Here is a 17,876-nt window from a genome sequence, read left to right as displayed (position 1 = left end):
TATTCCACCTAGACCTGAAATCCCTTTCTATGAGAACATTCACATGGGTGGTGATTTTGACATAAGTAGCCATGATGTCGTTCCCCGTAACCGGATCTGGAACGTTGAAAATCCAAAGTTGGACAAAGGGATGGTTTTCGTTGATAAGAAGCAACTTGTACATGCTGTGAAATTGTACCATGCAACAAATAATCGAGAGTATAAAGTGGTTGACTCCAAGCGAGACCTTTTGGTGTCTGCTTGCAAGCACGATTGCAAATGGCGGTTGCGTGCATCTCTTAGTAGGAAACATGGTCTTTTTGAAATAAAGCAGTACAGGGGTCCTCACCAATGTTTATACCCACGAATGAACAGGGACCACACTAATATTAGCTCCAGTTACATTGCTTCTTATCTTTTGGGACAAGTTGCAGTGAGTATAAAAAATAAATGTTTACATATATATACATATTTGTTTGTTTATAGTGTTCACACCAAAATAATCCAACTCATATTTGATTGTTGTATGCAGAATGAACCTGATATGCCAATTAAGAATGTCATCGAAGATATCAAAAAGACCATGAACTATAGTATATCATACAAGAAGGCGTGGCATGCAAGGGCAAAGGCAATTAGAATGGTATTCGGGGATTGGGATGAATCATATAGGCAGTTGCCTAAATTCATGCATGCATTACAGACATCTAATCCTGGCACCATCGTTCAATGGAAGCATAGATATACCGGAGGTACAACCATTATACCCGTCTACCACTTTTTTTTTGGTCTTTCAAACCCGTCATCAATGGCTTCAAATATTGTAGGCCTGTTATAACCATATATGGTACATTCTTATATGGTAAATACACTGGTGTGTTGCTTGTAACAACGATTATCACTGCCAATGGCAAAGTATTACCGCTTGCATTTGCTGTTGTCGACAAAGAGAGTTTGAAGTCTTGGTTGTTCTTCATTTCAAATATCAAGGAACATATTGTCATGGATCAACAGGGAGTGACCTTGACATCTGATCGAGCTGAGAGTATTTTAGCTGCTATGAGGCGGCATTGGCTAAATCCCTCGCTCCAATTTGTTGGATATCATCGGCACTGCCTTCGACATGTTTGTAGTAACTTTAACACAAAGTTCAAAAATAAGGAGCTGAAACAACTTCTATGGAAAACAGAGAGTGCTCATCAACAACGAAAGTGTAATGCTTACTTAGAACAGATACAGGCTATTAACCAAGATGCCATCAATTGGATCCACAAGATGAATCCTGTGGAGTGGGCCCTTGCGTATGACAGTGGATATCGGTGGGGGGTATTGACCAGCAATGATGCAGAGTGCTTCAATAGCGTCTTGAAATGTGCAAGGAACTTACCTATCTCAGCTATGGTTAAATTTACATTTCAACGGCTCGTAAAATATTTTGATGAGATGCGAGCCCAAGCTGAAACAGATGTACGGAATGAATTCCAATACCCTATAGAGATACAAAAAGCTATCGAGAAGGGCATCGCAAGGGGAAATACTTTCCAATTGATATCGTATGACAGGTTAGTTTGTAATGTGAACTAAATTGTTCTTATTATGTTGTTAAGTTAATTACACCTAAAAACATTAACTTGATTAGTTTGTATCAATATTGTCTGATAGGCCCCGCCGCGTATTTGAGGTGCAAACATCTTTTCGCCATGGATGAGGTCGCAATACATAGATTGTGCAGATGAATCAACCCACGTGCAGTTGTGGAAAATATGAGATAAGACACTATCCATGTTCCCTTATGCTCGCTATAATGTCTGAATGCGGTGACAATCCATTCGAGTACGTTGATCCAGTATATAGGCTTCCTGTATACATGAGGGTTTGGGAAACTAAATTCAATCCAATACCGCATCAAAATTATTGGGATGATCCGCAATGGACCTTAATGCCTAATGTACTTCATTTGCGAGAAGTAAAACGGGGTCGTACATCTATGTCTCGTATTCTGAATGAGATGGATATATCAGATAGGCGTTTGACCGCTCATTGCAGTGAGTGCCAGCAGACAGGTCATGATAGGCAAACATGTCCAGTGCAACTTGGTCGATGAAGACTGTGTAATTCTTACATATTGTAATAGATCATTTTTGAATTCTTTATTTGTAATAGATCATTTAATTCTTTATTTTTTAATTCTTTATTTGTAAACGGGATCGTACATTTAAATAGATCATTTTTTATTTGTAATAGATCATTTTTAATTTTTAAGTCTTTATATATTGTAATTGTTTTATATTAAAAAAAATTTACAACTAACATAATAAGCAAATAAATTAAACTAAATATGTATACAAAAATATTTAACTGTACCACATAGGCCTAAGTTTTTTACTGTGTACTTGATTAAAAGTGTGTATTACAAAATTCTATACTTAATCACATAGTTCTTCCACCATTTGAAAATTTAATATTTATGAATAAATTTAGTATTTTCGAATGCTGTAACCATTGTTCACATTTATAATTTATGAATAAATTTATGTAATTTAAAATTTTTATAATTTATTCAAACTTCTAGCATTACAAAATCAATAACTAGGTTTTGTCAAATATGCCATAAATGTAATCATCAACCTATTATTGGAAAAAAAAAATTCTCATTCAATTTTTTGGCAAATATTTATGTAGGAAAACTATCCACATGTTACTACACTATGTTCATGGTCATTATTAAGCTTATGTAACTGAGGCCCTAAAATTATTTTCGAAAAGATTTCTATACTAGTTATAGCATACATAACGGTAGGTTCTGTTGAATTTTTATCATATTTAATAACACATAATTTTAAATCTTAAAGTACGAATATATATATATATATATATATATATATATATATATATATATCATAAATTATGGAATAATTAGAGTTTTTTTTATGATTATAATTAAATTTTAGTGAATTGCTTCCATGTTAGTGGCACAGAAATTTATAATTTTAAAATAACCGAGTACATTTTTTTTTTGAAGTCGTCATGTATGGAATTAATTAGAGTTTAATTGTTATAGTTAAATTACAGTTAACCAATAGAGGTTTTTGAAATGAAAATTAATTATATTTTAGTGAATTGCTTCCATATATAGTATCACACAAATTTAAATTTTGAAATAGTTGAGTATACTTTTCTTTTACAAATCGTAATTTATGGAATAATTACAATTTTTCTGTTATGATTAAATGAGATTTTTATTGTTATGATCTAGTATTTCACTTGTACAGGCTTCATGGCACATATACCTGAGGAGGTCCCACTTTTCAGTTAGCTACATCGGGCTAACAGTATATGGGAGCGTCCGGTATGCAATAACGTTTGTTGGACGTTACGCTTACAATTAAAATACCCTGCATTTTGTTTTATATTACGTGATAATGCTATTATTTAAACTAGTCATTCTATTATGCAGGACGAGGCACGTACCGTGTTGACCTGCCGTCGGGCAGATTCTAGCTTGTGGACGCATCCGTTGGACCATAGAGTCTTGCAGTATATACTACGTACGGGATTCTATGGTGTCTACCGTATCGGGCATATTAGACTGGACCACCCACTCATCACTGCTCTCGTCGAGAGTTGGCGCACAGAGACTCATACATTCCATTTCTCGATCGGGGAGGCCACCGTCACATTGCAGGACATCTGTCCTATATGGTCTACGGATTGATGGGTGAGCAGTTACTGAAGTTGACCCATCATTGACGAGTGAGCAGTGGATAGCCCTACGTGCTGAGCTATTGGGAGTAGCACCTACACCTACAGACTTACAGGCAGGTATACTGAGGGTGAGGTGGCTGGCCGAACAGTTTGGTCCTTTTCCAGATCATGCTCCAGATGAGTTAGTACATCACTATGCCCGAGCATATATTCTGTGGCTTATTGGGGGGGTACTTCTCCCTGATAAGTCACAGAACCTGCTCAACTTGATGTACTTGCCACTACTGAGAGACATTGACGAGATTGGCCAGTACAGCTGGGGTAGGGTGACTTTGGCATGCTTGTATAGGATGCAATGTCGAGCAGCTCAGGTGGGTGCGAAGGAGATCGGAGGACCACTTGTCTTGCTACAGGTTAGTAAGAATTTTATTACATGTCAATTCATATTGTATGACATATATCAGTATTGTAATTGCATTCAAACTATTGCAAACTTGGGCGTAGGGGAGATTGATTCGCATTGCCCCGTCTAGGCAGTAAGTGGTTGATCCTGGTGAGCTTCTCATGGCTGAGGGAGATATGCAGTTGTCACCCGAACCTTGAGGTCGCCGGTGGAGGGTTAACTTGGACCACGAGGTCGTCTCGACCCACGTAGTCGTAGTTTATAGAGACAAGCTCGACCGGATGATTGAGGGCAAGGTATGAAATTTTGCTCTCAATTTTACTCTCAATTTTAGTTGTCTTGTTCATTGTATATGTTTTGAGTTCACGAGCGAATTTTAATATACTTGTCGTTATTGTAGTTTATCTGGCAGCCGTATGCTGGGGTCCTCAGTACACTCCCCCGACTACTGCCGACTAGTTCAGGAGATATGGATGGCAAGAGTGCCACTTATTTGTTTTGACGTAGTTGAGTGGCATCTCCCCCATCGTGTCCTCCGACAGTTTGGTCGGGTCCAGTCCGTGCCGGATTGGTTTTGACACTGAGTGGTGGTTGCACGTCACTGATAGGCGTGGCCGAGCTGGCACTGACTGGAGTCTGTTTTATATGCAATATATACAGTTGTGGGATGCCCGTCGGGACAGTATTGTACAGGCTGACTGGAGCGATGAGGTGCTCCCCTCTTCAGACCCTTACATGTTGTGGTATCGGTGACATACACGCTTACTAGTCGGTAATCCGAGCCACCTGTCTGAGTCCGGATATCAGGGAGTTGGGCCTTATCTTGAGGCATTGGTGAGTATCATAGTATGTGTCAGATAATTATTAAGATCATAATTGATTTACTTTGAGTCAACTGTAGCCTAATATGTCCGAATTTTTGTTCAGGTGGTTGGAGCTGGGAGGTCATATCACTTGGCTGAGGACGCCCTTTTCAGACGTGATGGATAACATGCCTTGTAGGCCGTTACAGAGATCCGAGACTTATTGTACGAGGCAATCCAGCTTGCCCATCGGGGAGATCGTCTGCTTTTTGGCCACTACAGTGTACACAGTGCAACAGCTGCTCCAGACACATCGCGCTATCCACGTCAATGCCTTCCACTTCAGCGCCAGCCGCATCATCTCCTTGGACATCAGTCACCCCACCACATGCTACCCCATACATATCTCCAGATTCCCTCAACGTACATCCTACCCAGCATACTGGCATACCTTATGTAGCTGACCCTAATTGGACACTGCCCCGATACATGCATGATGTTGTTACCCCACCCACCCAATTACCACCACCAGACAATTCAGGTGTTTGTAGTGTTGGGGTTGATACATGTACATCACATAGTCCCACACTACATACACCTACTTTTGTGGGGACTAGTTCGACCGCGACCATGAGTACACATGATGCAGTTCTCACTAACATCTCCCACGTTGAGGATGAGGCCCATATTGAGCCCCATCCTAGAGCGCAAGGGAGAGGCCGAGGTTGTGGTCATGGCGGACGCCGTGGCCGAGGTCAGGGTGCGGGCAGAGGCAGAGGTCAAGGTCAAGGTCCAGCTGCAGATCGTGATACAATTGCACTAGATGAGGGAGTTTCACAGCTCATAACAGTATCCGATCTTCGGCTAGAGACAGGATCAGGGGCAGCACATACAGGAGAGGGAGGGTCACACTCACAAACTCCACAGGCAGTCAGTGAAGGGCCACATGTAGGGGAGAGAGTGCCACTGGATACGCATTTACGATTGGGGGAGCCAGATATTCAGAGAGTCTACCGTAGGAGACCAAGGAGGGAGGTCCATGGTCGGGGTTGTGGGACTAGGGGCAGGTTAGGGCATTAGCAGGTGTGATATGGAGTGTATAGTTTTTTTTATTTATAGTTTTTGTTATAGTTTTTTTAAATCAAACTTGTACAAAGGATGCAAATGTGCCATACTTATTTATTCGAAAATATAATTTTAAAATTTTTTATTCTTACTTATTTTGATGATTTCCTAAATACTTCAAATATTCAAATCATGATGTCACAGTGGATTTAAACAGGATGGTTATAATCTTAAGAGATTCAAGTTGTGCTGCATTTGGTACCATGTGAATTTTCATTTTACAATAATAAACTATATAATTTTTCACACGGTTTTTTTTTTTAATAATTTTTTTTAACTATATAATTATTTCTTTACAAAAAACACAAAATAAATAATTACATAAATTTTATTTATTATTCTTTACTTTTTTTCCCAAAGATTTGATAACATAATGATAAATTTAAGAACACTTTTTTTTTTAAATACAAACACTCAAATTTCAGATTACATAAAACTATCCCAAAAAAAAAGGTACAGAACCTGATAATATAATAAAAATTTGAAGAATATTGATTTTTTTAAACAACGTGCGCACACACACACATACAACATTAAGAAAACAAAAACATAATAATAGAATAGATTAACCCTCCAACTGGACCCAAATTCTATAATAATAAATAGTTTCTCCAGCACCCAAATTCTTTAATTTGCCAACCCCACATTCCTTCATTCCTATCATCACTGTGGACCTCTTCACTCGAAGAACCCCAACTCCCTATACTGGACCCTCAACCATTTTCCTTTGACGTTGTGTCGTTCCCCGAAATCTGATTTTTGTCAACAACCGCCTTGTTGCCACCATTGGACTGGCTATTTTTATTACAACTCCTGATATTAGTGGGTGACTCATTCTCATGCCTGGGTTGAGATTGTATTTCAACTTTACTCCCCTCAGTATTCAAAGAACCCCATGCAGCAGAAGTTTTTGACTGAGGTACATGCCCAATATCTTCTTACTTGACTGTGGGTGACTCATTCTCATGCCCGGTTTGAGATTGTATTTCAACTTTACTCCCCTCAGTATTCGAAGAACCCCAAGCAGCAGAAGTTTTTGACTGAGGTACATGCTCAACATCTTCTTACTTGACGATGGGTGACTCATTCTCATGCCCGGTTTGAGATTGTATTTCAACTTTACTCCCCTCATTATTCGAAGAACCCCAAGCAACATAAGTTTTTGACTGAGGTACATGTTCTACATCTAGGTACTTTATTGTGGGTGTGTTTCACAGTGCTGTCTGCGACTAAGAAAATAATTTCGATTTTATCTCATGTAATGTAACTTAACTCATGGGCATTTCAAGACACTTGGGGGTATTTACTTGCACTCCGTTTCATAGTTATTTATGAACAGTATTGCTTTAACACCAAGAAAATTAAAGCCTCTGATTCATTTTATGATTTAATTTATAATTTTTTGCAAACACAAATTTGTATTGAAATCGTCAGTTCGAAGTGACTTCTTATTATATTAAAAAAGCAAGCACCAGAAAACAATTTACTGTGGCAATGTGACAACTTACTGCATTGAAATGGCAAAAGCAAGCAAAAGAGAATTGACAGTGATTGAGCGAAATAATGTCGTAAACAATGTTCTATGTAGTGTCGTATCTTCGTTACTGGAGTGTAAAACAATATTGTTGTTCATCTAGCTTACGAATGTATTTTAACTATTTGTTATATGAACCTGAAGTTTATGAAATCACTACATTTATAAGTACACATGTCAAGATTTGTAACGAATTTCTCTTCCTATTGATGACCCATGTATAAGCATTGCAAAGCCATTATACTGAATGAAAACCTTTGGTCATATATGAAACTAAGTTCATTCAGTATCATCATTATATTCCACATCAATAATGCATGAAATCATGAAAGCCTAGTTCAAGTAGCGTTCTTCAGAATAACAATAACGGAGAGAAAGCAAAGGTATTTGTTATTTGTAGAATTACAAGAACTATTCAAAAACTATTGAAATTTCTCCCTTCATTGATAAGTCGTGGATAAGCATTACAAATCCATTACAAGATAAATGGTTTGGTCATTCATCCAAACAATTTCATTCATTATCAGCATCATTTGACATTTCAATATCAGATTCATACATAACATCCATGCTCCAGGCGAAGTACTGGTGTGCATCATCCATTAACCCATCTTCGGCACGCTCATTTGCGATCTTCATTAGTTCGAACCTTTGCAAACGTTGGGTCATGCGATTAACTTCGTCGCGGATACGATGCAATGCCCTTTGCAACAATTGTGGAGTGTCAGTTGGCATACGCATGGCTAACTGGTGAGGAAATTTAATATGAACTTCATGACATAGCTCAACGAGAACGTTTGATCGAGTTATGCGAAATTCCCACTCAGCTCTCATGGTATTGACGGCGGCATGTGAGTAACGCAAATTTAGATTTAATGGGTATTGAAATTCATCTCCAACGGCAACCCAATAGCAACCCATTGCTAAATATAGATCAACCATCGTATATCTCATGATGATATCACTCGAAATAGCTATAAAACTTTTGTTATGGTATGATGCGATATTTATACTACATATACACATGGTAGCTGTATGTTTGAACTTATTGTAAACAACTATGCATCAAAGTTGTCACGTCAACTTTTATGACCTGAACAACTATGCATCAACTTTATACGAGTTGTCACTTCGACTTTTATTTACTACTCAGTGCATATCTGAAATTTAAGCAATTTAATTTCGACTTTTAAGAAAAGTTCAAATCCGCTTAGAAATTTAATTTCATTTTTTCGCTTACAAATATAATTCAATTTATTTTTCCTTGATAATATATTTAATTTCACTTTTCACCTTACATATTTTGTTTAATTTAATTGGAGAAATTTGACCAATTTAATTTGAAGTTAACTATGTTTTGATTTAAGTCGGTGTTGTTCTTGTCTGCATACTAGGCTAGCTTTTATCTGTAACACTTTCAAGGTATTTGCATCGAAAAACTCATTCATTCTAACTCTACTACAAATTAATCTTCAACACATTATAACTCTATAATATTTTATCTTCAAGGTTTATAAATTTATTTGGAGTTGCATAGGGTAGCTTTTTAAACACAAAGGGTCTAATTGTTTTGTTGTTTTGTTCTAACACTCCCTCATCCCATTATGAATTGCAGAAATTCACATGGGCACAATAGCTACGGTACGATAATGAATTGTAGCTCAAGCAGTAATACGTCCAACATTCATCAGTGATGCAAAGACTTTAACAGACGTAATAAATTATATGCTTTGTTTTTTCCTCAGATGCTATGTGACTTCCTGCAGCGATGCAGTGATGCATGTGACTTTTTTTCCTCAGATGCAGTGATGCATGTGACTTTGTGCAGTGATGCAGTGATGCATGTGACTTTGTACAGTGATACAGTGATGTATGTGACTTCATGCAATGATTCAGTGATGCAGTGATGCATGTGACTTTCTGACTTTATAAATTATATACTTTGTAACTTTTTTCCTCACATGTAGTGATGCATGTGACTTTGTGCAGCGCGACTTAGATGCTTTGTTTTTTCCTCACATTTCAGAATTCATCTAAGTCACATTAATACGACTACATGGCAATAGTGTTGATAAACAATTATATAAAGGAGTGAAGTGTAATTTACCGAATACAAAAAGAAGCAGAAAATGAAAAAGAGGAGAAAATGGGATCACTGTGAAGTTTCGTTAAGTGAAAATAAGAGAAAATATAGGCTGCAGTGCCAATCTTCTTTACATATCAGGTGGCCATTTTATTATTTTGTTTTGTTTGTGTTTTGAACATTGTTTTGGTGAAAAAATCAACGATAGTTTTGTAGGTCGAAGTGAGTTGGAAGGTTGTGTATTTACTTGCACTCTGTTTCATAGTTGTTTATGAACAGTATTACTTTAAAACAAAGAAAATTAAAGCGGTTGTTTCATTTTATGATTTAATTTATAATTTTTTTAAAACACCAATTTGTACTAAAATCGTCAGTTCGAAGTGACTACATACTATATTAAAAAAGCAAGCATGAAAAAATAGTTTAATGTGGCGATGTGACAACTCACTGCATTACTGATTAATTTGACAACTCACTGCTTGAATATGAAGGGATTGCATTGTGAAAAGGACGACCTACAATTATGATTTTATCTGACAACCACGTCCGTGACTACATCACAGGTACACAAAGTCACGGGTACTCAGGATTGCATGAAATGAATAAGATAAAATAATGTCACGGGTATCACTTCTTTCATAGTGCCCCAACTCAATTATCGTCACCAGGTCATCTCTAGGTAACCCCCAATATGATGTCTATAAATAGTGCTACCCCCAGTATGATTGTCACGACCCTATTCCACCCTAGTAGAATGGTGCCATGATGGTCAGTAATCCGAGATTACCGAAGGCCAACTTACAAACTCACACACAATCAGAGTATACATGTGGGGCTCACATGTGCGGAAGCAATAAATTTAAATCTAAATAGTCCACAAGAGCTGTGCATAGATCAAATGAAATGTCATACATAATGTGGTTCTACAACTTGAGTACAAATAAAACATATACATATTACATCTTGATCAAAAGGCTTCTCTAGCCGACATATACAAAACGAACTACAATGACCAAGCCAAGAAGCATAATCTTCAAGATGCTACAAAATACGAATCAAAACAACTTGCAAATAATCATCTAGGCGTCATCGCCTTTTTTGCTCGTCACCTACATATATATATATATAGAGAGAGAGGGTGAGCTTGGATACTCAGTGAATGATATTAGTAATAAAGGTTTAAATGAATGATATCTGAGATCTTTATCAAAACAATACATATCATAACTTGTACAAAATCAAGGGATGAACCAAGTTCATCTATCAAGTCTTTCAAAGCTTTAAGGGATGCTTACTAGCATCAATATAATACAAAGGATGACATTCTAGACAAACCCACGCGGTAAACCGTCGGTGGCAAGACAAGGGTACTAGTTGCATTATAGTTCCCTAGCACTAAGGACTTTCAAAACAAGGGTACTAGTTGCATTATAGTCCCCTAGCACTAAAGACTTTCAAAACAAGGGTACTAGTTGCATTATAGTCTCCTAGCACTAAGGACTTTCCAAGAATGTCATCAAAACAAATATAATACTTGATACAAAACTAGAGATAGTCATTCATGCTTGATCAAATACTTTTTCAAAGCAAAGCAAAGCTTTATCAAAACTTTATAACATAGCTTTATTAAAGATACCACTCACATAGCTCTTCGAGTGTGGGGATTATAAGCAAGGATTCAAGGCCTACAAGCACATAAAAAATCCCATTGAATGCATTTCAAGAAGACAAGAAGAGATGCTCAAGGATGGGTATGAAATGCATTCTTAAAACAAGCTTTTTATGAGTGTGAATGTTCTCGGCATTTCTTTCCAAAACCAAGTCAAAACAAAGCAATCATGTGCTGGGAATCAAGCACTATTTTTCATCTCGGGAAAACACGCTGGGTACCAACCAGGTCTTGGCCGAGGTCCCACACCTCTTGGCCGAGGTGTGGTCCCGATGACCACATTCAAGGAAATGAAGTCGGGAAAATCTGGGTGTTTCTTCGAGGGACATGAAGAACATGAACATGAAGAACATAAAGAACATGAATGCTAAAATCTTAACTTGTTATTACAAAATCGAAGATTTCATGAGATGAGTTCGAAAACATGGACCTGGGTATCCAAACATGGACCTGGGTATCCATACTTGGAGGTTTCATGAAAACAAACACGAAAACATGGATCTTGATACAAACTTTCGGATCAAAACATGGTTTTATTTCAAGAATACAAGAACATCATTTTCTCTTTCTAAAACAAACTTCAAATCAATGCATGGCTCATGAATCATGCTAGATCATGCAATGTAGTTAGATGAACATAAAGAATAACAAGAGCACATCAAGATTCTAACCTCAAAGTACGGATCTAATGGTTCAAGGTGTGAAGATCAAGCTTGAAATCTATTCTCACTCCAAGAACTCCTCTTCCTCTCTTCCTAGAGCTTCTCTCTCTTCCTAGAACAATATATAACAAAATGATGTAGGTTTCTCTACTGCCAGCAAACTTAACCCTTTGCTGGGACACGTGGCAATGACCGGTTGGTTCACCTCAAGAAGGTGGCTGACTGACAAGACAAGTGTATGACAAAGTGTATACCACAAGCAAGGTGACATGGGCACTCCAGCAAGTCATCATCTCGGGTTAGGACAAAGGCTTTTGCAAGTAAGGTCTCAATGATCTCGGCTAGGAAGGATAACACTTGGCCTAGCTGTGCCACACCTTGGCCTAGATGTGCCACACCTCGGTCTAGGTCATACCCGTCTCGACACAAGGTCACTAGGTGCACGGTTCAAGGATGTCGGATGCTTAGATGATAGCATCTCGGCCTAGATGATGCACATCTCGGCCTGGGTGATGCACACCTCGGCCTAGATGATGACATCTCCACCAATATGCTAGGGCGAAGGTGGAGGTCAACCGAAGTGGTTCCAAGATGGTCTTAGGTGTAAGAAGTTCAAAGGTGTGACCTAGGCTTAAGATGACCTCGGCCTAACACACGCAAGCAAGGAACAAAGCATGCAAACAACACATAGATAAAACAAATCAAAGTCTGCAAATAGGCAAGCTTATTCAAGACAAGGATCATGCAATGCATGCAAGCATGACTAAAACAAGGTGTGGGTTATTACTTCCTACCCCCCTTAAAGAAGTTTGGTCCCCAAACTTAAGTTACCTTGCCCTGAAAACAACTCCGGATAACGCATTTTCATTTCTTCTTCCATTTCCCATGTAGCATCCTTGCCATAGTGCTCTTTCCATTCAATCTTCACCATCGGTATTGACTTGTTCCTCAACTGTTTCACTTGCCTATCAAGAACCCGTATCGGCTTCTCCTCATAACCCAAATCTTCATTAATCACAATCTCGAAATGATCAATCGCATGCAATGGATCCCGAGTATACTTCTTCATCATCGAAATGTGAAACACATTGTGGACTTGACATAGTTCTGGCGGCAAAGCAAGTCTGTAAGCAACTGGGTTAACTCTTTCAAGAATTTCAAACGGCCCGATGTAACGATGTGCTAACTTACCTTTCTTTCCAAATCTTGAAACTCCTTTCATCGGCGAAATCTTCAGGAATACATGATCCCCATCTTCAAATTCTAACTCTCTTTTTCTCTGGTCGGCATAACTCTTCTGTCGACTCTGAGCAGTTTTAATTCTTTGCTGAATGGGCTTAATCTTCTCGGTCATCACTTGAACTAGTTCGGGACCAATCAAAGCTTTGTCTCCTACTTCGGTTCAACATATCGGCGATCTGCACTTCGTTCCATATAGAGCTTCATACGGCGCCATGCCAATGCTAGCTTGATAACTATTGTTGTAGGCAAATTCTACCAATGGCAAATGCTCTTCCTAACTTCCCTTGAGGTCCAATACGCATAATCGAAGCACATCTTCAAGTGTCTGAATCGTTCTTTCGGTTTGCCCATCGGTTTGGGGATGAAAAGTTGTGCTAAATCTCAATTCGGCTCCCAAAGCTCCTTGTAGACTCTGCCAAAATCTAGAAACAAACTTCGGATCTCGGTCTGACACGATGCACATTGGCGTTCCATGAAGTCTAACATTCTCATTCATATATAACAAGGCAAGTCGGTCGGCATTAAATGTAGCCTTAACAGGCAAGAAGTGTGCTGACTTCGTTAATCTGTCAACTATAACCCAAATCGAATCCATACCCTTTTGTGTCCTCGGCAAGCCAATCACAAAATCCGTGGAAATGTGTTCCCATTTCCACTCAGGAATTGACAAGGGTTGAAAAAGTCCTGTTGGCCTCTGATGCTCTACTTTCACTTGTTGACAATATAGACACTGAGATAAAAACTCGGCTATTTCTCTCTGCATATTTGGCCACCAAAAAGTCTGCTTTACATCTTGATACATCTTGGTGTTTCCTGGATGTACTGCAAATCTGGAACCATGAGATTCCTACAAAATTCTCCTTTTTAACTCTAGGACGTCGGCCACACACAACCTTCCTTCAAACTTAAGTACCTGATTCTCAATGGTGTACCCTGACCTCAACTTGGTGACAAACTCATCAATCACTTTCTTGAAGAATTCATCCTCCATCTGTTTGGTCTTCACTTCCTCAATAATAGTCGGCTCCACTGAAATCATTGCTAGACATGCCAAATTCCCATCTATCTTCCTGCTCAACACGTCGGCTACCGAGCTTGCTTTACCTGGATGATACTGGATCTGCATGTCGTAGCCCTTCAATAACTCAAGTCATGTTCTCTGCCTCATATTCAATTCTTTCTGAGTGAACAAGTACTTCAGACTCTTGTGGTCGGTGAAAAATTGGCAAGAAGCTCCATACAAGTAATGGCGCCAAATTTTCAAGGCAAACACTATGGCTGCTAGTTCTAAATCATGGGTAGGATAATTCCTTTCATGAGGTTTCAATTGACAAGATGCATATGCTATGACTTTACCCCCTTGCATTAATACACAACTCAAATCCTTATGTAAAGCATCACTATAAATCTGAAATTCCTCATTACCTGATGGTAGTACAAGAATTGGTGTTGTAACTAACCTCGTCTTGAGCTCCAAGAAAGCTGTTTCTCTATCCTCAGTCCATTCATATGTCACTTCCTTCTGAGTCAGTTGTGTCAATGGTACTACAATCCTTGAGAAATCTTTCACAAACTTTCTGTAATAACCTGCCAAGCCCAGAAAACTACGAACCTCGGATACGTTAGTCGGCATCGGCGAATTCACAATGACTTCAATCTTACTTGGATCAATAGAGATACCTTCTTCATTAATCACATGCCCCAAAAATGAAATGCTGGAAAGCCAAAACTCACACTTGCTAAGCTTGGCATATAATTTTCTATCCCTCAGAACTTGTAAGGCAAGTCTCAGATGCCTCTCATGCTCATCACTGCTTTTGGAATAGATCAATATATCGTCGATGAAAACAACCACGAACTCATCTAGGTATGGCTTGAAGACTCTATTCATCAAATCCATGAATACTGCAGGAGCATTAGTCACTCCAAAAGGCATTACCAAAAATTCGTAGTGGCCATATCTTGTCCGAAAAGAAGTCTTCTCAACATCCTCGGCTTTAACCTTCAGCTGATAGTAGCCCGACCTAAGATCAATTTTAGAAAAGACTTGTGCTCCTTGTAGTTGATCAAGCAAATCATCGATCCTCGGCAATGGGTACTTATTCTTAATGGTCACCTTGTTCAGTTCTCGGTAATCAATACAGAGACGAAGTGTACCATCATTTTTCTTCACAAATAGGACTGGTGCTCCCCAAGGTGAAGTGCTCGGCCTAATAAAGCCCTTATCTAACAATTCTTGTAATTGCAGCTTTAACTCCTTAAGCTCAGCTGGGGTCATTCTATAGGGTGTTTTGGAGATAGGCTGGGTTCCCGACATGACGTCAACAGTAAACTCCATTTCTCTATCGACTAAGTAGCTGGGCAAGTCATTTGGAAAGACGTCGGGGAATTCCTTAACAACTGGGATGTCGGCCAACTTAACATTTATATTCAGATTGTTTAGTATACTACACAAATAACCTTGACACCCTTTTTAAATCAACTTATAGGCCTTCATGGATAAGATCAAGTAAGGTGGGGGTACTACTTATTTACCCTGAAATGTAACTTCGGCTTGGTTTGGGGGTTTCAATGTGACACTTTTGGAAACACAGTTAATGGATGCATGATTTCCTACTAACCAATCCATTCCCAATATGACATCAAAGTGAGTTATGTTCAACGGCGTCAAATCAACTAATAACTCTACATCCTCAATCGCAACAACACACACTCTATAAATAGATGTAACAGTCATAGTTCTCCCAGATGGAGTAGACACAGATAACACATAACCAAGGCGTTCTAGTTCCCTATTCAACTTCTCGGCAAATTTAGCAGATACAAATGAATGCGTAGAACCCGAATCAATCAATATGTATGCATCTTGAGAGCAAATTGGAAGGGTACCTGACACTACTGTCTCGGTACTCTGGGTGTCTCCTGGCACTAATGCAAAAACTCTGCCCTACCTCACCTGCGTCCTTCCGACATTGTTTTTCTGTGCAGAGCCCGAAGTGTTCCCATTCTTCTTACCATCGTCAGCCTTTGTCTTTGGACAGTCCTTCACACGATGGCTTATCTCGCCACATTCAAAGCAAGCTCCTGACGCTCAATGACAGACCCCAAAATGTGGTTTCCCACAACTTGCACACGTCAGCTTAGTATCGCCTTCCTGATTTGAGTTACTGGAACTGCCCATGTTCGCCTTCTTCTTAGCATTAAATGGTACCCGGCGATTCTCATAGTTTTGTCTCTTCCTCTGGCTCTCTACTGAACTCTGGTATCGGTTCAAGTTAGCTTCTGCTAGGATGGCCTTGTCTAACACTCTAGCATAAGTCGGCATGTTGAGCATGTTAACTCGATCCTGTATCGGTCCACGCAACCCGCTTTCAAACTTCCTAGCTTTTCTATATTCGTTATCGACCATGTGAGGCGCATATCTCGCCAACTCGCTAAAAGTGCGGTCGTATTCTGCCACTGTCTTGTTGCCTTGTGTCAGAGTCTGGAACTCGGTGGTCTTGCGATCTCGGACACTAAGGGGAAAATGCTTGTCATAAAATAACTCCAAAATCTGGCCCAAGTCAAACCCGGATTACCTTCTTGGACCATCATCCACCATCTGCGAGCGTCGTCATCCAATGTGAATGCTACCAATGACACCTTATGAGCGTCGGCGCTTGGAAAAATCTCGAACAACTTCTCCATTTCTAGAACCCACGCTTCGGCTTTCAACGGCTCTATACCCCCTTGGAATCTCGGCCAGTTCATCTTCTTGAACTCTTTGATCAAAGTTATTGTGCCGTCCCCATGTAAAGCTGGTTGTGGAGGCACTTGCGGCACTAGAGGAGGTAGAAGTGGAACTGCATTTCGACCGTTTGTCTGCTCGGCCTGAGTAGAGGTGGTACTAGTGTCTTGTGGCCTAGGTTGTCTCAACTCACGGACCAAACCTTCGACCAACCTTTCTAGTCTGTCCAATCTGTCCTCGAAATGATCTCGGCCAACTGGTGGTCTACCCCTTCTCATGATGCTAAGAGTATGCAAAATATGACTTTAAAACAAAATGAGCAAGTAGACATGTATGCAAGTAACAAACGATTATGCCGAGATGATGAACACCTTGTCAAATAGCAAGCAATATGATACAATTCTAATATCATTCTAAGGGAAATCCTATGCTTTTTAGGACTCAAGTGTGTGTGAATAGCGTACTATAAGGAACCGGTGGTCTGATACTAATCTGTCACGACCCCATTCCGTCCCTAGTAGAATGGTGCCATGATGGCCAGTAATCTGAGATTACCGAAGGCCAACTTACAAAGTCACACACAATCAGAGTATACATGTGGGGCTCACATGTGCGGAAGCAATAAATTTAAATCTAAATAGTCCACAAGAGCTATGCATAGATCAAATGAAATGTCATACATAACGTGGATCTGCAACTTGAGTACAAATAAAACAAATACATAATACAACTTGATCAAAAGGCTTTTCTAACCGACATATACAAAACGAACTACAATGACCAAGCCAAGAAGCATAATCTTCAAGTTAACAAAATACGAATCCAAACAACTTGCAAATAATCATCTAGGCGTCACCGCCTTCTTGCTCATCACCTACATATATATATATAAAGAGGGTGAGCTTGGATACTCTGTGAATGATATTAGTAATAAAGGTTTAAAT

The sequence above is a fragment of the Camellia sinensis genome, chromosome 14, assembly GCF_055761805.1.
Source record: "Camellia sinensis isolate YWXY chromosome 14, ASM5576180v1, whole genome shotgun sequence".
Lineage (NCBI taxonomy): Eukaryota > Viridiplantae > Streptophyta > Magnoliopsida > Ericales > Theaceae > Camellia > Camellia sinensis.
Note: the sequence above shows the minus strand (reverse complement) of the source record.